The sequence below is a fragment of the Nerophis lumbriciformis genome, linkage group LG03 (genome assembly GCF_033978685.3).
Source record: "Nerophis lumbriciformis linkage group LG03, RoL_Nlum_v2.1, whole genome shotgun sequence".
NCBI classification, from domain to species: domain Eukaryota; kingdom Metazoa; phylum Chordata; class Actinopteri; order Syngnathiformes; family Syngnathidae; genus Nerophis; species Nerophis lumbriciformis.
The window spans coordinates 56,796,282-56,822,934 of record NC_084550.2 but is presented as its reverse complement, the minus strand read 5'-3'; the positions used below and the strand labels follow the sequence as shown (position 1 = coordinate 56,822,934).

General features: G+C 39.9%; 1 long non-coding RNA gene across 1 annotated transcript; it reads left to right on the top strand.

Moving 5' to 3' along the window:
- Positions 1-1,049: 1,049 nt before the first annotated feature.
- LOC133576362 (uncharacterized) lies at positions 1,050-12,910 on the top strand. Its single transcript, XR_009811626.2, has 4 exons — positions 1,050-1,208; positions 1,976-2,032; positions 5,485-5,556; positions 12,652-12,910. It is a non-coding gene; the product is annotated as an uncharacterized lncRNA (long non-coding RNA).
- Positions 12,911-26,653: the final 13,743 nt, after the last annotated feature.

The window sequence follows — 26,653 nt, the reverse complement described above, 5'->3', positions numbered from 1 at the left end:
GCAAAGCGAAAGCCATTTATCAACAACACCCAGAAACGCTGCAGGCTTCGCTGGGCCCGAGCTCATCTAAAATGGACGGATGCAAAGTGGAAAAGTGTTCTGTGGTCTGACGAGTCCACATTTCAAATTGTTTTTGGAAACTGTGGACGTCGTGTCGTCTGGAACAAAAAGGAAAAGAACCATCCGGAATGTTATAGGCGCAAAGTTCAAAGGCCAGCATGTGTGATGGTACGGGGGTGTATTAGTGCCCAAGGCATGGGTAACTTACACATCTGTGAAGGCACCGTTAATGCTGAAAGGTTTTGGAGCAACATATGTTGCCATCCAAGCAACGTTATCATGGACGCCCCTGCTTATATCAGCAAGACAATGCCAAGCCACGTAAAATAGTGCAGGTACTAGACTGGCCTGCCTGTAGTCCAGACTTGTCTCCCATTGAAAATGTGTGGTGTATTATGAAGCCTAAAATACCACAACTGAGACCCCCGGACTGTTGAACAACTTAAGCTGTACATCAAGCAAGAAAATTGGTCTCCTCAGTTCCCAAACGTTTACTGAGTGTTGTTAAAAGGAAAGGTCATGTAACACAGTGGTAAAAATGCCCCTGTGCCAACTATTTTGCAATGTGTTGCTGCCATTAAATTCTAAGTTAATGATTGCAAAAAAAAAAAATATGTTTCTCAGTTCGAACATTAAATATCTTGTCTTTGCAGTCTATTCAATTGAATATAAGTTGAAAAATATTTGCAAATCATTGTATTCTGTTTTTATTTAAGAATTACACAACGTGCCAACTTCACTGGTTTTGTGTTTTGCATACCTAGGTGTGCGTTTTAGTGTGAGTGGTATGTGCCCTGTGTTTGGCTGGTGACCGGTCCTGGGTGTACACCACCTTGAAGACAAGCGCTATTGAAGATGAATTAAATATTCCATTGATGCCATAAGGACACGATTCCTTTACTTGCACTTTTATCCAGAATCTCACCAATAGTCATTCTTTCTTGGCCCTTGTACCAACCATCCACCAAGTATTTGTGTTTTTATTTGTATTCATGCAATAAGAGGGGCTTTAGGAACCTGCCAGTCAGAGTTCAGGGTTCAGGGGACGCAACCTCTCTCTGGCAGGTTGAAATCACGTCTTGAGTGGAGCGCATGGGACGCAGAAATCTCTGAGATTCGACACACATCCAGCTATCTTTGACCCAATTGTAAGTTAGTACATGCACTTTAAAGTGTGATCTGTTTTGGACTAGTCCAGGGGTCGGCAACCCAAAATGTTGAAAGAGCCATATTGAACCAAAAATATAAAAACAAATCTGTCTGGAGCCGCAAAAAATTAAAAGCCATATTACATACAGATAGTGTGTCATGAGATATAAATTGAATTAAGAGGACTTAAAGGAAACTAAATGAGCTCAAATATAGCTACAAATGAGGCATAATGATGCAATATGTACATATAGCTAGCCTAAATAGCATGTTAGCATCGATTAGCTTGCAGTCATGCAGTGACCAAATATGCCCGATTAGCACTCCACACAAGTCAATAACATCAACAAAACTCACCTTTGTGGATTCATGCACGTTAAAAGTTTGGTGGACAAAATGAGACAGAAAAAGAAGTGGCATAAAACACGTCCTAGAAAGTCGGAGAAAAGTTATAAATGTAAACAAACTACGGTGAGTTCAAGGACCGCCAAAATTAGTAGGACAAAACGGTGCTTGCCAAATACTCGAATCCGTGAAGCTGACAGTGTGCTTTCTAACAATTAGGGAGGTTGGTGTCATGTTTGTCCTCCTACAGAAACCATATTAAAACAAAAAATATATATTTTTTCCCTCATCTTTTTCCATTTTTCATAAATTTTTTAAAAAGCTCCAGAGAGCCACTAGGGCGGCGCTAAAGAGCCGCATCCGGCTCTCGGGCCGCGGGTTGCCGACCCCTGGACTAGTCTCATCTTGTGTCACTTTTTAGGAAAGGATGTTGTGGTAGACTACGGGAGAGGTCGATGAACAATCAACATTGGTCAAGGTATTTATCAGATTATCTGCCTAATTTATGATGTTTGTGTTTAGTATGATTGTTTTACTGTGCACCATTTTCTTGGACTGTTTTTATCCCACTATTTTAACAGTCGTAACTATTCAACATCAAATATTTTACTAAACTTTTTAACTTAGTCACTTGGCACTTTAATTCAATTACTGGGCAATAGTTGAAATTATTATCCACTGCTGTTTTTTTAAGGCTTGGTATTATTTTGCATTGTTTTCCCCGATACAGTCGTGGTCAAAAGTTTACATACACTTGTAAAGAACATAATGTCATGGCTGTCTTGAGTTTCCAATCATTTCTACAACTCTTATTTTTGTGTGATAGAGTGATTGGAGCACATACTTGTTGGTCACAATTTTTTTTAATGAAGTCTGGTTCTTTTATGAATTTATTATGGGTCTACTGAAAATGTGCTGGGTCAAAAGTATACATACAGCAATATTTGCTTACGTGTCCCTTGGCAAGTTTCACTGCAATAAGGCGCTTTTGGTAGCCATCCACAAGCTTCTGGTTGAATTTTTGACCACTCCTCTTGACAAAATTGGTGCAGTTCAGCTAAATTTGTTGGTTTTCTGACATGGACTTGTTTCTTCAGCATTGTCCACACTAGAGATGCGCGGTTTGCGGACACAACCGCGGAGTCCGCGGATTATCCGCGGGTCGGGCGGTTGAAATAAAAAAAAATTTGATTTTATCCGCGGTCGGGTCGGGCGGTTGAAATAAAAAAAAATTTGATTTTATCCGCGGTCGGGTCGGGCGGTTGAAATGAAAAGAAATTAGATTTTAAATAGATTCAGGCGGGTGGCAGTTAAACCAATTCGGAAAAATATATACATAGTTAAATGTTGTTACCCACATACGAAAAATGAGCAGGCACCTGCAGCATATGCCACAACAGAAGAAGAAAAAAAAAAAAGAGATGGCAACGCCGGCAGTAAACGTGGTACGCGACAAACTAAAAAAGGGAATACTAAAGACCAGGGGAAAAAAAGGCCAGAAAAGTTCAGCGTGGACTCGTTTTTATGAGGTTGTAAATCAGGATGATAGTAATGCTGGCTACGTGATTTGCAAGAGCTGCGACGCTGTTTATGTCTACGACAGTCACAAAACCGGGACATCTAACATAAGGCGGACGAGGCGGGGTGTCGGTGCGGTGGGCGCGGTGGTGACCCTGGACGTGCGTCGGGCCTTTCTCGCGGATCGCCTCAGCTACGGCTCCCGGTGGGGCCCTCTCGGGGGAAGGGGCCTCGGTCCCCGACCCCGGCGAGGCGTCCCTTCTCCGCTCTGTAAAAGTGTCCATCTCTTTTTTTTTTTTTCTTCTGTTGTGGCCTGCTCGTTTTTCGTATGTGGGTAACAACATTTAACTATGTATATATATTTCCGAATTGGTTTAACTGCCACCCGCCTGAATCTATTTAAAATCTAATTTTTTTTTATTTCAACCACCCGACCCGACCCGACCCGCGGATAAAATCTAATTTTTTTAAATTTCATCCGCCCGATCCGCGGATAATCCGCGGACTCCGCGGTTGTGCCCGCAAACCGCGCATCTCTACTATCCGCGCATCTCTAGTCCACACGTTTAAGTCAGGACTTTGGGAAGGCTATTCAAAAACCTTCATTCTAGCCTGATTTAGCCATTTCTTTACCACTTTTGACCTGTGTTTGGGGTCATTGTCCTGTTGGAACACCCAGATTTTAGTCCTGACTTTCCGTGTGTTGCAAGGTGGGGCCCCTCAGTACATCACTGACTTGCTATGCCCCCTACTCATCAGGGCGCAGCCTACGGGCTTCAGGCCAGGGTCTTCTAAAGATCCCAAAAACTCGGTTTAAAACCCGTGGAGACCTGGCATTCCAGGCTATATAGCTCCCAGACTATGGAACAACTTGCACCAGTGATCTTGACTGTGTTGAAACTTTTAAGAAACATTAGTAAAGCCTTTAGTTAATGCACCTTTTAACTATCATTTTTAATCCACTTTGTGTCCTTTTTATGATGTTGCCCCTGTTGTTTTAAATTGAATTGTTGTTTTACTTCACCGATGTTTTGTACAGCGCTTGGTGATTTTATCTGTGAAAAGCGCTTAATAAATAAAATGTACTTACTTACTTACTTCAGACTTGCCAACCCTCCCGAATTTTCCGGGAGACTCCCGAAATTCAGCGCCTCTCCCGAAAACCTCCCGGGACAAATATTCTCCCGAAAATCTCCCGATTTTCAGCTGGAGCTGGAGGCCACGCCCCCCCCAGCTTTATGCGACCTGAGTGAGGACAGCCTTTTTTTTATGACGGGAGGACCACAGGGTGACAAGAACTAAATCATCCAGACTAGAGATAAATTGTATTATTATGTTTATTTTACCTAAAAATAAATATATGTATTAATTTAAAAAAAATAAATAAATACATTTTTACTCTATTTTGCTAAAAACATCAAAATTAATTGTATTTTTATTTGCATTTTTTCTGACTCCTTATTACATCCAGCCATAGAATTATACATTAAAATAAACATATTGGAAATAATTAATAATTAAATGATCATAATAATTCATTTAAAATGACCATATTTAATTATTAAAATAATTGCTTATTTATCAACAACTTTAGCATTTTATTCATCACATTTTGAAGCTCTCAGAAGCCAAGTTTTGTTATATTCCTTTAGATTTATTTATGCAAGTTTGAAGTATCAATTATCTAAACACAGTTTTGTTTGCATATTTTCAGGATGTATATATATATATATATATATATATATATATATATATATATATATATATATATATATATATATATATATATATATATATATATGTCTTAATAAGGTTATCCAAAAAATAGTGCTCGATACCGTAGTGGAGCGCAATATATGTATGTGTGGGGAAAAAAAATCACAAGACTATTTCATCTCTACAGGCCTGTTTCATGAGGGGGGTACCCTCAATCATTTCGATATATATGTATATATATATATATATATGTATATATATGTATATATATATATATATATATATATATATATATATATATGTATGTATATGTATGTATATACATATATATATATATATATATATATATATATATATATATATATATATATATATATATATATATATATACATATATATACGTATATGTATATGTATATATATATATATATATATATATATATACATATATGTATATGTATATGTATATGTATGTATATATATATATGTTTGAAATACTTGACTTGGTGAATTCTAGCTGTCAATATACTCCTCCCCTCTTAACCACGCCCGCGCCCTCAACCACGCCCCCGTCCCACCCCCGACCACGCCCCCCACCCCCCCACCTCCCGAAATCGGAGGTCTCAAGGTTGGCAAGTATGACTTACTTACTAATAATCCTAATGATTAACACATGGTTTTGTATCATTTGACAAGGTTTTAAACTGTAAGTGTCACGAGGTTTGTTCTCCCGGGATGCAAACGGACTACTCCGGACAAGGCTTGCAGGTAGGAACATATTTATTTTCTCAATTACCGTATTTTTCGGAGTATAAGTCGCACCGGAGTATAAGTCGCACCTGCCGAAAATGCATTATAAAGAAGGAAAAAAAACATATATAAGTCACACTAGAGCCCGGCCAAACTATGAAAAAAACTGCGACTTATAGTCCGAAAAATACGGTAATCCTACACATCACAAAGACCGGAACCAAACAAAAGAAAAGCGTGCCGTTCACACGAGAATCTAACGAACAAAAAAAAAACTTAACGCAGGAAACATAGAAGCTAAACACTTAACATGGACTATGGCATGGAACAAACAAGACTTACTGTGGCATGAAACAACTAACACTTATGTCAGGGGTCACCAACGCGGTGCCCGCGGGCACCAGGTCGTCCGTAAGGACCAGATGAGTCGCCCGCTGGCCTGTTCTAAAAATAGCTCAAATAGCAGCACTTACCAGTGAGCTGCCTCTATTTTTTAAATTGTATTTATTTACTAGAAAGCTGGTCTCGCTTTGCTCGACATTTTTAATTCTAAGTGAGACAAAACTCAAATAGAATTTGAAAATCCAAGAAAATATTTTAAAGACTTGGTCTTAACTTGTTTAAATAAATTCATTTATTTTTTTACTTTGCTTCTTATAACTTTCAGAAAGACAATTTTAGAGAAAAGATACAACCTTAAAAATGATTTTAGGATTTTTAAACACATACCTTTTTACCTTTTTAAATTCCTTCCTCTTCTTCCCTGACAATTTAAATCAATGTTCAAGTAAATTTTTTTTTTTATTGTAATGAATAATAAGTACATTTTAATTTAATTCTTCATTTTAGCTTCTGTTTTTTCGACGAAGAATATATGTGAAATATTTCGTCAAACTTATTATGATTAAAATTCAAAAAAGTTATTCTGGCAAATCTAGAAAATCTGTAGAATCAAATTTAAATCTTAATTCAAAGTCTTTTGAATTTCTTTTAAAATTTTTGTTCTGGAAAATCTAGAAGAAATAATGATTTGTCTTTGTTAGAAATATAGCTTCGTCCAATTTTTTGTATATTCTAACAAAGTGCAGATTGGATTTTAACCTATTTAAAACATGTCATCAAAATTCTAAAATTAATCTTAATCAGGAAAAATTACTAATGATGCTCCATAAATTCTTTTTTTAATTTTTTCAAAAAGATTCGAATTAGCTAGTTTTTCTCTTCTTTTTTTCGGTTGAATTTTGAATTTTAAAGAGTCGAAATTGAAGATAAACTATGTTTCAAAATTTAATTTCCTTTTTTCTCGTGTTTTCTCCTCTTTTATAAAAATGTTAGTGGCTAGCTAGTTATAATGGGATCTTGTGATTTCACAAGACTGTCTTAGAAGTGATGATTTGAAAATGTTCAATTTGAAAAATGTGCACTTAGAGAAAATATAAAAATAAAGTGTTGCATATTGATATTTATCTGTTTCTATATATATTTATAGTGAGAAATCATTAAGATGATCAGTGTTTCCACAAAGATAAATATCATTAATTATTAATAATAACATAGAGTTAAAGGTAAATTGAGCAAATTGGCTATTTCTGGCAATTTATTTCAGTGTGTATCAAACTGGTAGCCCTTCACATTAATCAGTACCCAAGAAGTAGCTCTTGGTTTCAAAAAGGTTGGTGACCCCTGACTTACGTGGACACGGCATGAATCGAACAACTAGCATAAACTTGGAATCGGACATGAAAACGAGCAATGGCGCCAGGACGACTGACTGGCAAAGACAGACTTAAATTAAAGCTGCAAGCAGCGATGGACGGGACCGACTTTGACGGCACATAAAATCCAAACCGGAGCAGTAATTAAAATTATTTTGTCAACTTTTAATCAGAAGGGTTCAATCTCTCTCATGTGCTAGTTTGAAGCCGACACGACAAACACGCTCGGAGGAGATAATGTTTGAAAAAAGGTGACCGGTTTTTACAAAACTTTTGTTTTGAAGGGGGAATTGCAAACTTCCTGTTGATTTGTTGTTGTCAATATATGAAATGTAGGTCTAAGTGAGACCTACATAGAGGTTTTTGTTTCATGTCTCTAAGACATTCCTACTGGAAGTTACAGGCAGTTTTGTCAGAGTTTTCTTCCTGGGAGCAGTTGTGTCTGTGTTTTCTTCCTAGGGGGCGCTAGAGCGCAATTTTGAGTGTTGGGGTTGGTTTTTTTTTATTAGATCGCAATTTTTGCCAGTCCTGATGTGTGTGTCCAGTTTGGTGAGTTTTGAAGCATGTTAAGGGGGTCAAATTACAGCTAAAAGAGGCAAAAGTGACTGTTTTTAGTAAACTTTTGTACTGAAGGGGGAATTGCCAACTTCCTGTTGATTTTTGCTGAAGGATGTCAATGTATGAAATCTAGGTCTAAGTCAGACCTACATAGAGGTTTTTGTTTCATGTCTCTTCGACATTACTACCGGAAGTTACAAGCAGTTTTGTCTGTGTTTTTTCCTAGGGAGTGCTCGAGCGCAATTTTGAGTTTTGGGGTTTGGTTTTTTTTAATTAAATGGCAATTTTCGCCAGTCCTGATGTGTGTGTCAAATATGGTGAGTTTTGAAGCAAGTTAAGGGGGTCAAATTACAGCTCAAAGAGGCGGCGGAATAATAATAATAAAACGCACGAAATACAATAGGGTCCTCTGTCCCAAAGGGATATTGCGGTCCCTAATAATGGTCTCTTGATTAGAGCAGGTGCTTGTCCCGAACACCAGAGGCAGGTGAAACTAATAAGTCGCCATGGTAACTAAAACAAACAAGGGTGCACAAAAACAGGAACTCATGGAGTCTAAAACTAACAGAACATAACAAAAACATGGTCCGGACCACGGATCATGACAGTAAGTAGGTTGGATAAACAGTAACAGTAATTATTAATTATGATTGAAATTGATTAATTAATTAATTAACATGAATTAAAATTACTTATTCAGTGGTAATATTTGAGTGGTTCCTGGGCCCCTTTGTAGTGGGAAAGTTATGGTCAAAAAGGTTAACAACCTCTGTTTTAAACAGACTACCTAGAGCAGGGGTCGGCAACCCAAAATGTTGAAAGAGCCATATTGGACCAAAAATACAAAAACAAATCTGTTTGGAGCCGCAAAAAATTAAAAGCCATATTAGATAGTGTGTCATGAGATATACATTGAATTAAGAGGACTTAAAGGAAACTAAATGACTTCAAATATAGCTACAAATGAGGCATAATGATGCAATATGTACATATAGCTAGCCTAAATAGCATATTAGCATCGATTAGCTTGCAGTCATGCAGTAACCAAATATGTCTGATTAGCACTCCACACAAGTCAATAACATCAACAAAACTCACCTTTCATGCACAACCTTAAAAGTTTGGTGGACAAAATGAGACAGAAAAAGAAGTGGCATAAAACACGTCCGAGAAAGTCGGAGAAAGTTATACATGTAAACAAACTACGGTGAGTTCAAGGACCGCCAAAATTAGTAGGACAAAACGGCGCTCGCCAAATACTCGAATCAATGAATCATGTTTAATATAAACAGTGTGCTTTGTAACAATTAGGGAGGCTTGTGTCATGTTTGTCCTCCTACAGAAACCATATTAAAACAAAAAATAAATGTTTTTCCCCTCATCTTTTTCCATTTTTCATACATTTTTTAAAAAGCTCCAGAGAGCCACTAGGGCGGCGCTAAAGAGCCGCATGCGGCTCTAGAGCCGCGGGTTGCCGACCCCAGACCTAGAGAGACTACTCTGATCAGTTTGTTGTTAGGGCACCTTAGGACACGTTTTGGCTCAAAAAAGCATATTTAAGCATGTGTTTTGACTCCTAAGAGGATTTTAGCATGTGTTTTTGCTCAAAAAGAAGAACTTTAGCACATGTTTTGGTTTCTGAAGTCACTTTAGCATGCCATTTTGCTATGAAGAGGGCACTTTAGCATATGTTTTGGTTTCTATACGGAGATTTTCCCAGCAGGCACAAGACATTGATACGACTTTGATTTTACATTGATGTCCTTTAAAACTGAGGTGGGAACAACGTTGCAAAATAGCTGTGTTTGTAAATTGAGATCCACAGTGTTGGTCGGGAAATGACCAGATTTCAATGGTCAAATCAAAGTCACAACCTGACATTGAATGAACGTCCTCATTAAGCATTTTTTTTTCCAACGTTGTAGAATATTGGCTGTTAAATGACCAAATTGCTTAAACGTAGTCAAAAAGCATGTTGTTCCAACGTTCAGTTTGAGTTGTTCTACATCAGGACTAGGGATATCCGATATTATCGGCTGATAAACGCTTTAAAATGTAATATCGGAAATTATCAGTATCGTTTCAAAATTATCGCTATCGGTTTCAAAAATTAACATTTATGTCTTTTTAAAACGCCGCTGTGTACACGGACGTAGGGAGAAGCTCAGAGCGCCAATAAACCTTAAAAGCACTGCCTTTGCATGCCGGCCCAGTCAAATAATATCTGCGTCTTTTCACACACACAAGTGAATACAACGCATACTTGGTCAAAAGCCATACAGGTCACACTGTTACAAATATGCACCACACTGTGAATCCACACCAAACAAGAATGACAAACACCTTTCTTGGAGAACATCCGCACCGTAACACAACATAAACACAACAGAACAAATACCCAGAAACCCTTGCAGCACTAACTCTTCCGGGACACTACAATATACACCCCCCACTACCCAAAACCCCAACCCCGCCCACCTCAACCTCCTCATGCTCTCTCAGGGAGAGCATATCCCAAATTCTAATCTGCTGTTTTGAGGCATGTTAAAAAAAAGAATGCACTTTGGCATTTTTTTTCCCATAACTTGAGTTGATTTATTTTGGAAAACCTTGTTACATTGTTTAATGCATCCAGCGTGGCATCACAACAAAATTAGGCATAATAATGTGTTAATTCCACGACTGTATATATCGGTATCGGTTGATATCGGAATCGGTAATTAAGAGTTGGACAATATCGGATATCGGCAAAAAAGCCATTATCGGACATCTCTAACACTGACACAATACAAATGTCTTACATTACGATCATGCTCTGGTCGAGTCCTCAATTACAGAATGATTAGCAGTTTTAAAAAATAAAGATAGACAAAAGAAGAAAAAAAAACAGTCTGCTTGGCAGCTTTGTGTCAACATTGCAACTTTTTCGAGATATATTTCACCTCATTCCACTTTTTTTTTTAAAATGTTTTTATTTTTTATTTTTGCAATAGCATTTCCAGAATGTGTGGTGGATCGGTAAACAAGTACACTGCAAAAACTGAAATCTAAGTAAGTATCTCAAATAAGGGTGATATTTGCTTATTTTCTGTCTGATAAGATAATTCTTCTCACTAAGCAGATTTTATGTTAGAGTGTTTTACTTGTTTTAAGTGTTTTGGTCCTAAATGATCTCAGTAAGATATTACAGCTTGTTGCTGAGATTTGATGACCTATATTGAATAAAACATGCTTGAAACTAGAATATCAACTGTTGCAAAGCTGTGTCATCAACACTCACAAGTATAAAACTACTTTTTTAAAGTAATCATTTCTTATTTCAAGCGTGAAAAAAAAAATCAGAATCAGCTTTATTGTCATTATGCAGGGTAACGAGATTGAGGCCATTCCATACAGTGCGATGTGTGCATGCAAGAAAACAATGTGTAAATATATAAAAATATAAAAAATATAGAAGTGCAAAGAAAGGTGTGGAAGAGAACAGTGTACATTCTATACACTCTGCGAAAATGTACACCCTATACACTCTGTACAAATGTACACTCTATACAGTGGGTGAAATTAATATATATATATATATATGAATATCTACATGAAAAAAACAAGGTGGTTAGTGGAATGAGTTATTTGGCTGAGCGCATATCATTATGTCAAGATAATGGGACTAGCATTTACTTAATTTATGAATATTTTTCAACATATTGAGCAAAAAGCTCTATTTTTTTTTCAACCAAGAAAAGTGCACTTGTTATTAGAGAGAATATACTTATTTTAAGGTATTTTTGGGTTCATTGAGGTTAGCTAATTAGGGACCGCAATGTCCCTTTGGGACAGAGGACCCTATTGTAATTGTAAGGTTTTATTATTATTATACCGGCCGCCTCTTTGAGCTGTAATTTGACCCCCTTAACATGCTTCAAAACTCACCATATTTGACACATTCATCAGGACTAGCAAAAATTGCCATTTAATAAAAAAACCAAACCCCAAAACTCAAAATTGCGCTCTAGCGCCCCCTAGGAAAAAACACAGACAAAACCGGGTGTAACTTCCGGTAGGAATGTCGAAGAGACATGAAAAAAAACCTCTATGTAGGTCTGACTTAGACCTAGATTTCATACATTGACATCCTTGAGCAAAAATCAACAGGATGTTTGCCATTCCCCCTTCAAAACTAAATTTTACTAAAAACAGTCACTTTTGCCTCTTTGAGCTTTAATTTGACCCTCTTAACATGCTGCAAAACTCACCAAACTGGACACACACATCAGGACTGGCAAAAAGTGCGATCTAATAAAAAAAAAAAACAACAACCCCAAAACTCAAAATTGCGCTCTAGCGCCCCCTAGGAAGAAAACACAGACACAACGGCTCCTAGGAAGAAAACTGTGATAAAACTGCCCGTAACTTCCAGTAGGAAGGTCTTAGAGACATGAAACAAAAAATGTAGGTCTTACTTAGACCTACATTTCATATATTGACAACCCCCAGCAAAAATCAACAGCTAGTTTGCAATTCCCCCTTCAAACAAAAGTTTTGTAAAAACCGGTCACCTTTTTTCAAACCTTATCTCTTCTGAGCGCGTTTGTTCTGTCAGCTTCAAACTAGCACAGGAGAGAGATTGAACCCTTCTGATTAAAAGTTGACGAAAGAGTTTCAATTACTGCTCCGGTTTGGATTTTATGTGCTGGATTTTATGTCCATCGCTGCTTGCAGCTTTAATTTTACTTGTTTTGCAAAGTCTTGACAAGCCGAATTTTCTTGTTCTATTGGCAGATAATTTTGCTTAGTTCAAATAAAATACCCCTAACTTTTGTATATTTTTCTTGACTTTTTGCAGTGTAGCCCCCGGGCCGCACTTTGGACACCACTGAATTAAGGCGAGGAGGAACACTGATGAAGAATGGGTGTCCCCAGGCTGTATTTGTGTTAAGTGTTCCTGCACTGCACGCCACTTTGTGCCTCAAAGCAGACAAACAGACATTTGAATAAAATGTCCAATGTTTGAACGAGCCGTGCTTGTCTGGCGGACAAATCGGATCGCGGCAAATATTGATATTCATGTGGCAGGCATGTTTTTTATTTTTATTTTATTTTTTTTTATGGCCCATTTGAGACAGTGCCAGCTACAACGCACCTGCCTTTTCAGCTGTAAGAAAATACAAGAACACGTCAAACGAGCGTGACCGCCAGGCAACGGTTCTGCTGATGCAACCACCGCTGGACAAACCGGCACGTGGAAAACGACCACATTAAAACACACACACAGGAAAAACACCAGGGAGGACGAGAGGGCCAGATGTGTCAGATAGGAGGGTGATGAAGTTGATATCTCAGCATGTTTACACTCTGCATCTGCTGCTCTACTACGACAAATATTTTCAACATTTTCTTTTAAGTGGAGGGAAAAAAAGACAAATTGGTGTCAACGTCATGCTACACTGTGCAGACTCGGCATGAGAGCACCTGTTTTAGAGACCTCCTTTTTTTGTCATTCAAATTTGAACTTTACAGTGCAGATAAGAACGGAATTTCGTTGCATTGGCTCGTTGTAGTGCAGGATAAAAGAGCAATAAGGTGCAGATATAAATACATATATTACTGTACAGATAGCTGCTTGACTTCCTCACAGAGGAGGTGGTGAAACATCTGGTTGACTGGTGCAGAACCAACAACCTGGTCCTGAACGTCAACAAGACCAAGGAGATCATCGTCGACTTCAAGAGGCACCAGTCCAGCCACGCTCCACTCTTCGTCAACGGCACAGCAGTGGAGATGGTAAGCAGCACCAAGTTCCTGGGGGTGCACATAACCAACGTTCCCTCGAAGGTGCGCGCCTGTGCAATTGCGCACTGCTCAAGCATCCTCTGGGCACGCCAAATCTATGCCACACACAAAATCAAATAAAAAAATAAGCGCATAACAATTTTCGACACACGGACACGACAGAGAAAACAGTTTTCGTCATCATTGTTCAAATATTGTAATGTCTGTTGAGACGCTTTAAGGACATGAATTACATCCATCACTTTACTGAGCAAAACTCTTTATTGTCGGCCATAAACACATCACCAAAACATTAGTAAAAAAAATTATATCTAGCAAAAGTGGTCATTTTCTATATATATATATATATATAAAGACAAAACGTTGTTGTAGGTCAGGGGTCCCCAACCTTTTTTCCACCAGGGACCGGTTTAATGTATGCATTATTTTCACGCACCGGCTTTTCAAATGTGGCAGATAAAAACAGCAAAAAAATTAGCATGAAAAATCTACTCACTCTAACACTTTTTTTTTTTTTTTTGTCCCGTCCAGCTTCTCAGGCAAATCATATAGTTGATGTAGATGCCCATATCGGCTGTACAAATTTACTTTACAAAAGAGAAGTGTGGGATACTTCTCTTGTTGCCTTATTTGTATTTGATTTTATAAATGGATTTATATTATTATTTGGTGCAGCCGGGCCAGAGCAGGAGAGGATAGAAAGAGGAAAAAAAAGGAAGACAGAGGGGGGAATGCTACGAGTGTCCCCTAGAATGTAATATGTGTGTTTTTTCAGCTGTGGTCCGCATAGGCCACAGCGGTATTTAGTTGCAATACACTTTCCTACCACTTGTGGCAGTAATGACAATATAAAACAACTAGAGTGAAATTCATAGAGAAATTTCTGAAGCGCAAAAATTATGACTAAAATGGTATTCTCATTTGCACTTGAAGTTTAGTTAAAAAACATTTATTATTAATTTTATTTATTTATTTTAGCAGAACATAATGTATATTGTATGTACATTTATTTTGTCTAATCAGTAAGGTTTATTTGTTAAATTAATTATTTAATCTTTGTGATTAACACATGATTTTTATATAATTTTACAAGATAGGGAACTGTAAGTAGGTCAGATACAACGTTCCCTCTAAGGTGCGTGCCTGTGCAATTGCGCACTGCTCAAGCGTCCTTTGCGCACGCACAAAATCAAATGAAAAAATAAGCGCATAACAATTTTCGACACACGGACACGACAGAGAAAACAGTTTTCATCATCATTGTTCAAATATTGTAACGTCTGTCGAGACGCTTTGAAGACATGAATTCCATCCATCACTTTACTGAGCAAAACTCTTTATTGTCGGCCATAAACACATCACCAAAACATTAGTAAAAAAAATGATATGCAGCAAAACTGGTCATTTTCTGCAGTACAAACCAGACCAAAAGCAACTTTGTTATATCAACAGCAGCCGCTCGCTCTTTCTCACTTGCGCCAACACATGCACATATGGCAGTGATGCGTTTACAGCCACACAAAAAGTCGGACAACTCCAACACCACACATAAAGTGTCATTCCAGGTCGTTACACTATGATTTACCAATCAAATGTGTGCATATTCTAGTGTCTTTTATTAGGAATCTTCATTTATAAATATTAATCATGAAATGCTGTTAGTATATTAAATAAATACTAATAAAAATATATTTTTTACAAACAGGAAGTTGCAGGAATGTACACATGATAAATGATAAATAAATAAATTGTAAATGGGTTATACTTGTATAGCGCTTTTCTACCTTTAAGGTACTCAAAGTGCTTTGACAGTATTTCCACATTCACCCATTCACACACACATGGCGGGAGCTGCCATGCAAGGCGCTAACCAGCAGCCATCAGGAGCAAGGGTGAAGTGTCTTGCCCAAGGACACAACGGACGTGACTAGGATGGTAGAAGGTGGGGATTGAACCCCAGTAACCAGCAACCCTCCGATTGCTGGCACGGCCACTCTACCAACTTCGCCACGCCGTCCCCTGCTTACATCTCAATGTGCAACATGTGAATGTTTTAATGGGAACTAAATGCAATGTCTGAAAAGGGTACAAATTATTTCCAAAGCAGGACCTCCACCCAGACAAACAATACAAGTACACAGTTCATGAAAAACAATATTTTTTGTTATTGTCATTGTAAGTGGGCCTAAACACTTATATTAGAAAATAACCTCATGGAAATGACTGCTGTCATTTGATTATAATAATAAGAGAATGTTGTCTGTCTATCTGTGTTTGCCCTGCGATGTCCAGGGTGTACCCCGCCTTCCGCCCGAATGCAACTGAGATAGGCTCCAGCACCCCCCGCGACCCCGAAAGGGACAAGCGGTAGAAAATGGATGGATGGATGGAGATTGAACTTATTATTTAGTCAGGTTTGGGACAGGTGTGCTGCTGGTGTAGCCACAGTGTGCACGTCTGATGTTGCTCACATGGGCTCCACTGAGTGCTCAGGGAGTTTTTGCGTTTGCTCACACACATGAAAAATTAGAGGGAACATTGCACATAACTGACAATATGACCTGGTGCCTACACACCGGAGCTCTTGTAAAAAGAGCTCAGCAGCGCATGCACTTTTTGCGTCGGATGAAAAAGAGCACAGCTCCCTCCCCCCATTCTCACCACATTCTACAGAGGCACTATAGCGAGCCTGCAAACCAACTGCATCTCGGTCTGGACTGGAGCCTGCAATGCCTCAGACTGGAAGTCTCTCCAGAGAGTGGTGAGGACGGCGGAAAAGAACATCAGGACTCCTCTTCCTCCTATCCAGGAGATCGCAAAAAGCCGCTGCCTGACCAGGGCTCAGAACTTCTGCAGAGAATCCTCCCACCCCCACCAAGGACTGTTTTCACTGCTGGACTCTAGAAAGAGGTTCCGCAGCCTCCGTAGCAGAACCTCTGGGTTCTTCCCTCAGGCCGTAAGACTCTTGCATCATAATAATCCCCTCAATTCCCCCCAAAAACGGATTAACTCGCTGGAATATAAAGACAATATAACATACATCCGTAAACATGGATGCATATGCAAAAGTGCAATATATTTATCTGTACAGTAATCTCTTTATTTATATCTGCAACTTAGTGCTCTTTTATCCTGCACTACAACGAGCTAATGCAACAAAATGTTGTTCTTATCTGTACTGTGAAGTTTAAATTTGAACGACAATAAAAGGAAGTCTAAGCCTAATAAATATATTGCACTTTTGCATATGCATTAACGTGGAGTTTCTGCTCCGGAGGCTGCGGAACCTCTTTCTAGAGTCCAGCAGTGAAAACAGTCCTTGGTGGGGGTGGGAGGAGCCTACAGATTTTCTGAGCCCTGGTCAGGCAGCGGCTTTTTGCGATTTCCCGGATGGGAGGAAGAGGCGTCCTGATGGTCTTTTCCGCCGTCCTCACCACTCTGTATAGTGGTGATAGCTCGGTTGGTAGAGTGGCCGTGCCAGCAACTTGAGGGTTCCAGGTTGGATCCCCGCTTCTGCCATCCTAGTCACTGCCGTTGTGTCCTTGGGCAAGACACTTTACCCACCTTCTCCCAGTGCCACCCACACTGGTTTAAAAATGTAACTTAGATATTGGGTTTCACAATGTAACCCGCTTTGAGTCACTAGAGAAAAGCGCTATATAAATATAATTCACTTCACTTCACTCTCTGCAGAGACTTCCAGTCTGAGGCACTGCAGGCTCCAGTCCAGACCGAGATGCAGTTGGTCAGCAGGCTCTCTATAGTGCCTCTGTAGAATGTGGTGAGAATGGGGTGAGGGTGCTGTGCTCTTTTCATCCGATGCAAAAAGTGCATGCGCTGCTGAGCTCTTTTTTACAAGAGCTCCGGTGTGTAGGGACCAGGCCATATTGTCAGGTACCTGCACCCCCAGGAACTTGGTGCTGCTTACGATCTCCACTGCTGAAGAGTGGAGTGTGGCTGGACTGGTGCTTCCTGAAGTCGACGATGATCTCCTTGGTCTTTCAAGACCAGGTTGTTGGTTCTGCACCAGTCAACCCGATGTTCCATGTCATTGTTGTCACGGATGAGGCCCACTACTGTCCTGTCGTCCGCATACTTCACAACGTGGTTAGTAGTGGACCTGGCGCAGCAGTCATGGGCGTGGGAGTAACGCAAAAAATATCGGGTAACATCGAGCCTCCATACTGTATCACGTGTCCTCATAGTGGGACAAAGCACCTTGCAAGCAGGATACACATCATTTTATTCCTGTAAGGGGTTCCTTAAATACAACATGTTTGTTTTGATCCTTAGCTTGCATGAGTGAGTCTGAACAAGAGGCCTGAATTTGGGATTATTTAAGTGTGTGTAAGCTTGAAGAGTACGCTTACATGCATGTGTGTGTGTGTGTGTGTGTGTGTGTGTGTGTGTGTGTGTGTGTGTTTAGTGCTTTGTACAAACACACACAAGACGTCTCCAGCACGGAGGAAAAATGTGGCGCTCAAAAATATCCGTCTTGTTTCGACACGTTTCATCATTATCCGGCTCCGTGCCCCGCTTGACGTACGGCGGCGAGGTTCCCCCGCCACTGGAGGATAGGAAAATGAAAGAGACGAAGAATCACAAACGTTAAGAATTGGGCTTTCCATTTAAAAATTGTTTTTTTTTAAGATTTAATTGTATTTATTACTAAGTACAGTAGTGTATTTTAGATCAAATCTTAGATCCATTCTTTGGATTCAGAGCGTTCTGCGACTACGAGTCAGAATTTCAATATTTCAGTCAGGAGCTTGCATGGCAGTAGTTGGTGTGACCCCAGGATGCAGAGACAGGAAGCAGGATGCAGGTAAAAAATAGGTGTAAAGAGCTAAAAGGCACACCATGGAGATGGTAGTCACAACAGATAAGGAAGGTGACACTGACAGATCAGAATCAGAATCAGAATCAGCTTTATTGTCATTACGCAAGTTAACGAGATTGAGGCCATTCCATACAGTGTGATGTGTGCATAGAAAAACAATGTGCAAATATATAAAAATATAAAAAATGTAGAAATGCAATGAATATGGTGTGAAATGAATATATACATGAAAAAAACCAAAACAAAAACAGGGTGGTTGGTGGAATGGGTTATTGCACCGAAGAGAAGGCAGTTATGAGGGACAATGGGGCAGTCCGTTCAGGATGGTTATGGCCCTGGGGAAGAAGCTGTTCTTTAGCCTGTTTGTTTTGGTTTTTAATGCACCTGTAGCGCTTCCCAGAGGGCAGCAGGTGGAACAGGTCAGAGCCAGGGTGGGTGCTGTCCTTGATGATGGCACTGGCTCTGTTGAGGCAGCGGGAGGTGTAGATGTCCGTCAGAGAGGGGAGAGGGCGGCCGATGATCTTCTGAGCCGTCTTGACCACTCTTTGCAGCCTCTCCCTGTCTGCTGCAGTGCAGCTGCCGTACCATACCGTAATACAGTAGGTCAGCAGGCTCTCGATGGACGAGCGGTAGAAGGTCAGCAGCAGGTCAGGCTTCAGGTTGTACTTCCCGAGGACTCTAAGGAAGTGTAGCCGCTGCTGAGTCTTCTTGATGATTGATGTGGTGTTGACTGTCCAGGAGAAGTCATTAGAGATGTGGACTCCAAGGTACCTGAAGGTGTGGACCCTCTCTACACGCTCGCCGTTGATGTAGAGGGGGGCAGGGTCGGTGCTGCTCCTCCTGAAGTCGACGATGATCTCTCTGGTCTTGCTGGTGTTGAGAGCGAGGTTGTTCTCCGAAGACCAGGCCGTCAGCTTCAGGACCTCCTCTCTGTAGGCAGCCTCGTCACCCCTGGAGATGAGCCCGACCACTGTGGTATCGTCGGCGAACTTGACGGTAAGGTTGTCACTGTGGGCCGGACTGCAGTCATGGGTGTAAAGGCAGTAGAGGAGGGGGCTCAGCACACAGCCCTGTGGGGAGCCGATGCTCAGCGTGCGGGAGGATGAGAGGTGCGGGCCAAGTCTCACATTCTGGGGTCGGTCCGTTAGGAAGTCCCTTATCCAGGCGTTTGTGAGAGGGGGGAGGCCAAGAGTGTCCAGTTTATTGCAGAGTCTGTCGCGGGCCCTGAGGAGTGTGCGGACCTGGCTGGTCATCCAGGGTTTCTTGTTGGGGTAAACCCGGATGTTTTTTTCCACAGTCACATTCCCGATGCAGAACTTTATGTAGTCCAGCACCGTTCCTGTGGCTGTCTCCAGCTCCTGTTGTTGGAAGAGGTCCCAGTCTGTGTGTTGGAAGCAGTCCTGAAGTTTGGGGAGTGCATCGTCAGGCCAGGTCATAACAGTCTTTGTGATAGGCCTGGCCTGGCGTCTGATGGGGGTGTAGGTAGGAGAGAGCAGGAGGGAAAGATGGTCTGACTGTCCAAGCTGGGGGAGGGGTGTAGCTCTGTATGCGTGCTTTATGTTGGTATACACGTGGTCCAGGGTGTTCTTGCCCCTTGTAGAACACTTCACGTGCTGGTAGAACTTAGGGAGTACAGTCTTCAGATTGGCCTTATTAAAATCCCCTGCTATGATATGAACACCGTCGGGGTGGGCCCGCTGCTGTTCGTTGACGGTGTTCAGCAGAAGAGAGAGCGCTGTGTTTACTTTGGCGTCCGGTGGAATATACACAGCCGTGATGATAACAACAGACAGCTCTCTCGGGAGAAAAAAAGGCCGACATCTAACAGACATGTACTCCACGTCCGGGCAACAGTGCTGTTCAGTGATTGTCCCGTTGTTGCACCAGTTCTCATGCACGTAGATACAGAGCCCCCCTCCTCTGCTCTTACCGGAGTCCTTAGTTCTGTCCCGGCGGAGCAGAGTGCGTCCGGCTAGCTGCATGCTAGCATCGGGTATTTCCGGGTGAAGCCAGGTTTCGGTGATAATCATAGCACAACAGTCCCGAACATAGCGGTTTCCAGCAAGTTGTAACTCCAGGTCGTCCATCTTCTGTACAAGGGATCTGGCATTAGAGAGGAACAGGCTCGGTAGAGGTGGCTTGTGGGGTTGTTTCCTAAGCCTGAGCAAGACGCCGGACCTGCGGCCACGCTTCTGCTTCCTCTCCCTCCTCCGTCTGCGCCGTCTCCCAGTCCCGACAACAAACCACGGAGAGCCCTGTGCTCTCGCTATGTCATCTGGGATGTTGTGCTCGTGGTGAAAGTCGCTCGAAACAGATATCTGGTGCGAGTTACCGATATCCAAGAGTGACTGGCGGGTGTACCGGGTGTTTGCAGTACAGGTGGTGCACAAAAGGAAAAAAAACGTGAAGAAAAGAAGGAAGAAAGAGCACTGAAATGGAGAGCCGTAAGCCGCTGCGTCTGTGCGCGCCGCCATCTTGGATTTTTTTTGTTTTTTTGTTTTTTTGTTGACACTAGTGTTGTCCCGGTACCAAAATTATTTCGATACTTTTCGGTACTTTTCTAAATAAAGGGGACCACAAAAAATTGCATTATTGGCTTTATTTTAACAAAAAATCTTAGGGTACATTAAACATATGTTTCTTATTGCAATTTTGTCTTTATATGAAATAGTGAACATACAAGACAACTTGTCTTTTATTAGTAAGTAAACAAACAAAGGCTCCTAATTTAGTCTGCTGACATATGCAGGAACATATTGTGTCATTTTCCATTCTATTATTTTGTCAACATTATGAGGGACAAACTGTAAAAATGTATTATTAATCCACTTGTTCATTTACTGTTAGTATCTGCGTACTTTCTCTTTTAACATGTTCAATCTACACTTCTGTTAAAATTTAATAATCACTTATTCTTCTGTTGTTTGGATACTTTACATTAGTTTTGGATGATACCACAAATTTAGGTATCAATCTGATACCAAGTAGTTAAAGGATCATACATTGGTCATATTCAAAGTCCTCATGTGTCCAGGGACATATTTCCTGAGTTTATAAACATAATATACATTTAAAAATATTGATGTAATCATAGTAGTATCGACTAAATACGCTCCTGTACTTGGTATCATTACAGTGGATGTCAGGTGTAGATCCACCAATGGCGTTTGTTTACATTTTGACGCCGGTGAGGTACGGTGTGTAGCGCATGTTTAGCTATTCCTCGTCCTGCAGGGATGACACTTGTAAGAAATTTACTTTATTTGTCGCCATGGAGACGAGGATTAGTGATTTAGAAGTAGCTAAAACACTGCAGATTGCGGCTGGTCTTTAGCCGCTAACTGGCTAGCCATGTCTTAAAGCACCTCCTCCCGAGGGCGTTTCAGTGTTACAACTTCACCTTTATAGTTAGTTTTTAAGCCAAAATGCGTCCATTCTCCCTTTTCTGTCTACACACTGTGTCTGTTTGTAAGTACTCTGTGATTGTGCGCTGCCGAACATGTCCGTCTGCTCGTAAACTAGAAATGACACGACGTGACGACGACGGGAGCGCTGTACCGAATATGATTAATTAGTATCGCTGTACTATACTAATACAAGCATACCGTACAACCCTAGTTGACACTTTTTTAGTAAAGCTTTTAGTTAATGCACCTTTTAACTGTCATTTTTAATCCACTTTGCATCCTTCTTATGACGTTGCCCCTGTTGTTTTAAATTAAATTGTTGCTTTACTTCACCTATGTTTTGTGCAGCACTTTGTAAATAAAATGCACTTACTTACTTACTTACCCTCCTGATTCGTGATCAGAAGCTGATGAGGCCCCTGATCACTAATCAAGAGCAGGTGTGAAGAACAGCCCTCAGCAAGGTCAATGCAAGACATCATAAAAACAAGAAGTGGGGAAAAAAATAGGAGCGCAAGACAAGGAGATGCCTTAAACACAGGAAAATAACCCAACTTTTTTTTTTTTTAAATCCTGCTATTGTGATAATGACAGAGGAAGAAAGACGTCAATTACTTATTCAAACAATGATGTCTTGTGTTCGCAGGTCACCAGCACTGGGAGGTAAACCAGAGTCCTTCCGGGTTTTTTTTCCGCGTCTTTGTCTCTGAGGGGGGGACACTGTCTGAACTTTCCTAATCGTCATCTGAGTCCAATTTCCTCGAATTTACCCTTTGGAAGTTGTCTTTGATGGACCAACTGTACGACATAGGTAAGTGGTAAACAATCCCAGGCCTTTTTTTTTGACTGTAAAAATGTAAAGAGGAGTTTGTGTCACTGCTTTCTACGATCAGCATGCACTCAACTTAGTGACCATCTCGGAATAAAAGCACTTGTAACATCTCTCCTAAAAGTTTTTTTCTGAAAAACTTGGTTACAACTAGTGTGCCGTGGTAGATTTTCTAATTTCACCTATTTGGGTTAAAAATATTTTTTGCAAACCAGTAATTATAGTCTGCAAGTGATGTGTTGTTGTTGAGTGTCGGTGCTGTCTAGCGCTCTGCAGAGTAACCGTGTAATACTCTTCCATATCAGTAGGTGGCAGCAGGTAGCTAATTGCTTTGTAGGTATCAGAAACAGCGGGAGGCAGTGTGCAGGTAAAAAGGTGTCTAATGCTTAAACCAAAAAATAAACAAAAGGTGAGTGCCCCTAAGAAAAGGCATTGAAGCTTAGGGAAGGCTATGCAGAACAAAACTAAAACTGAACTGGCTACAAAATAAACAAAAACAGAATGCTGGACGACAGCAAAGACTTACTGTGGAGCAAAGACGGCGTCCACAATGTACATCCGAACATGACATGACAATCAACAATGTCACCACAAAGAAGGATAAAAACAACTGAAATGTCCTTGATTGCTAAAACAAAGTAGATGCGGGAAATATCGCTCTAAGGAAGACATGAAACTGCTACAGGAAAATACCAAAAAAAAAAGAGAAAAAGCCACCAAAATAGGAGCGCTAGACAATAACTAAAACTCTACACACAGGAAAATCGCAAAAAACTCAAAATAAGTCAGGGGGTGATGTGACAGGTCGTGTTAATACACTTACTTTGAGATCATGTTTTGTGTTTTCTGTTAGTTTTGGACTCCTTGAGTTCCTGTTTGTGCACCTCTGAGTTTGTTTTGGTCGCCATGGTTGCTCATTATGTTCACCTGTCTCTGATTAGTGTTCGCCCGCTCACCTGCTACCCGAGCACTAACCAGAGGCATTATCTAAGCCTGCCTTTGCCGGTCAGTCGGCCTGGCGTCATTGTTTGCTACATGCACCTGTTACGTGAATTCTGCCTTGTCTCTAGTTGTTTGCTTCATGCCTTGCTACGTAAGTCTTGTTTGTTTCATGCCACAGTTTCATGAATATTCCTTGTCCATAGTCTATGCTCAGTGTTAGCTTTAGCTCCAAGCATACTTGCCAACCCTCCCGGATTTTCAGGGAGACTCCCGAAATTCAGCGCCTCTCCCGAAAAACTCCTGGGACAAATTTTCTCCCGAAAATCTTCTGAAATTCAGGCGGAGCTGGAAGCCACGCCCCCTCCAGCTCCATGCGGACCTGAGTGACGTGTCAACAGCCTGTATTCACGTCCGCTTTCCCACAATATAAACAGCGTGCCTGGCCAAACACGTTATAACTGTAGAATGATCGAGGGCGAGTTCTTGGTTTCTTATGTGGGTTTATTGTTAGGCAGTTTCATTAACGTCCTCCCAGCGCGGTAACAACACCCAACAACAGCTGTCATGTTTTATTCTACCGTAAAGCAGTTCGTCTGCCGTAAACAGCAATGTTGTTGTAATATATTGAGTTGGAGGCAATAACCAGGTGAGGTGATGAAGTACGTCTCTTTACTGTAGACTTCAGAACAGACTCACACACTTGACGTCAGGTGCGCAACACCACGTAAATCGTTGGCCAACCAAAAAGTAACCCCAGTACGCTATAGCCAACATTCACCAGGAGATGGCAACAGACAAACATAGATCACTCTATTACATTCCTCCCCTTTTAGAAATGTAGAAGTTACTCAAAATAAATAAACAACCCAACCAAAAAATGCAGCAGCCCAATTAAAAAAACTGTACTTAAGCCACATTCTTTTTTTTTTTTTTTTTTTTTTTTTTTACTACTGAACTCTTAACCCTCATTTGTAAACAATAACATGCTTATTAAACAAACAGTATTTGTACACCTTTAACACAGATTTTTATACTGTCTTCAGAGATTCCGTTTTTTTGGTGGTACTCGAAACCTTTCTGGGTACCTGCAAAAGGGTGTTCAGCATGGTTAGAAAAATAGTGACAGAGAATAGAACAAGGATGGACAATTCAACCCTTAACTCAACAATGAGTAGATGAGTGTTATGTGTGTGTATATGTGTAAATAAATGAACACTGAAATTCAAGTATTTCTCTTATTTATATATATATATATATATATATATATATATATATATATATATATAATAAAATAAATATATATATATAGCTAGAATTCACTGAAAGTCAAGTATTTCTTATATATATATGTATGTATATATATATATATATATATATGTATGAAATACTTGACTTGGTAAATTCTAGCTGTAAATATACTCCTCCCCACTGAGCCACGCCCCCAACCACGCCCCCGCCCCACCCCGACCACCTCCCGAAATCGGAGGTCTCAAGGTTGGCAAGTATGGCTCCAAGTGCAATCAGGCACACTGGGCGCGCTTTCTGTTTTTGAACTCCTTTGATTACTTGAGGAATAAATCATGTTCTTACCTGCACGCCTTGTCCGGAGTAGTCCGTCTGCATTCCTGGGAGAACGACCCCGCAGTAAGCTGCGAAAACCCCGTCGTGACAACAAGAGCTATATTGATGCATGCTTGGTGATGGTCTAAAGTCGTATCCATCAATCGCGACAACGACTTTTTACTGTCAACCGAGTTTCGTTTTTTAATGATTTCAGCTGGTGGTGTGCCTATGAATTTTTTTCAACGCAAAAAATGTGCCTTGGCTCAAAAAAAGGTTGAAAAACACTGACCTAGAGGCACTTCTGGGTTTCAGGCGATGGTCTAAGCCCCATCAGGCTACTGTTTATTTACCTGAATCCGTGCAGATTTAGCCTTATTTTGAAAGGTTTATAGGCAAATATGTAAGCGATCATGAAAACATATTTAAAATGGGATGGAGTGTATTTTCACACTCTTAAAAAAAATATTTAAAATTTTTTTTTTAACTAGGGATGTCCGCTAATGGCTTTTTGCCGATATCCGATATTCCGATATTGTCCAACTCTTTAATTACCGATACCGATATCAACCGATACTGATATATACAGTCGTGGAATTAACACATTATTATGCCTAATTTGGACAATGGTGAAGATAAGGTCCTTTTTAAAAAACATTAATAAAATAAAATAAGATATAAATAAATTAAAAACATTTTCTTGAATAAAAAAGAAAGTAAAACAATATAAAAACAGTTACATAGAAACTAGTAATGAATGAAAATGAGTCAAATTAACTGTTAAAGGTTAGTACTATTAGTGGACCAATCATGTGTGCTTACAGACTGTATCCCTTGCAGACTGTATTGATATATATTGATATATAATGTAGGAACCAGAATATTAATAACAGAAAGAAACAGCCCTTTTGTGTGAATGAGTGTGAATGAGTGTAAATGGGGGAGGGAGTTTTTTTGGGTTGGTGCACTAATTGTAAGTATATCTTGTGTTTTTTATATTGATTTAATAAAAAAAAAAAAAAAAAAAAAAAAAAAACAGATACCGATAATAAAAAAAAACGATACCGATAATTTCCGATATTACATTTTAAAGCAATAATAATATCAGCAGGCCGATATTATCGGACATCTCTAATATTAACCATTTATCATCACCAAGATTATTGATTTAATAAAAAAATCCCCAAAAAAACAAAAAACAGATACCGATAATAAAAAAAACGATACCGATAATTTCCGATATTACATTTTAAAGCAATACTAATATCAGCAGGCCGATATTATCGGACATCTCTAATATTAACCATTTATCATCACCAAGATTATTGATTTAATTAAAAAAAAAAAACAAAAAAAAAAAAACAGATACCGATAATAAAAAAAAACGATACCGATAATTTCCGATATTACATTTTAAAGCAATAATAATATCAGCAGGCCGATATTATCGGACATCTCTAATATTAACCATTTATCA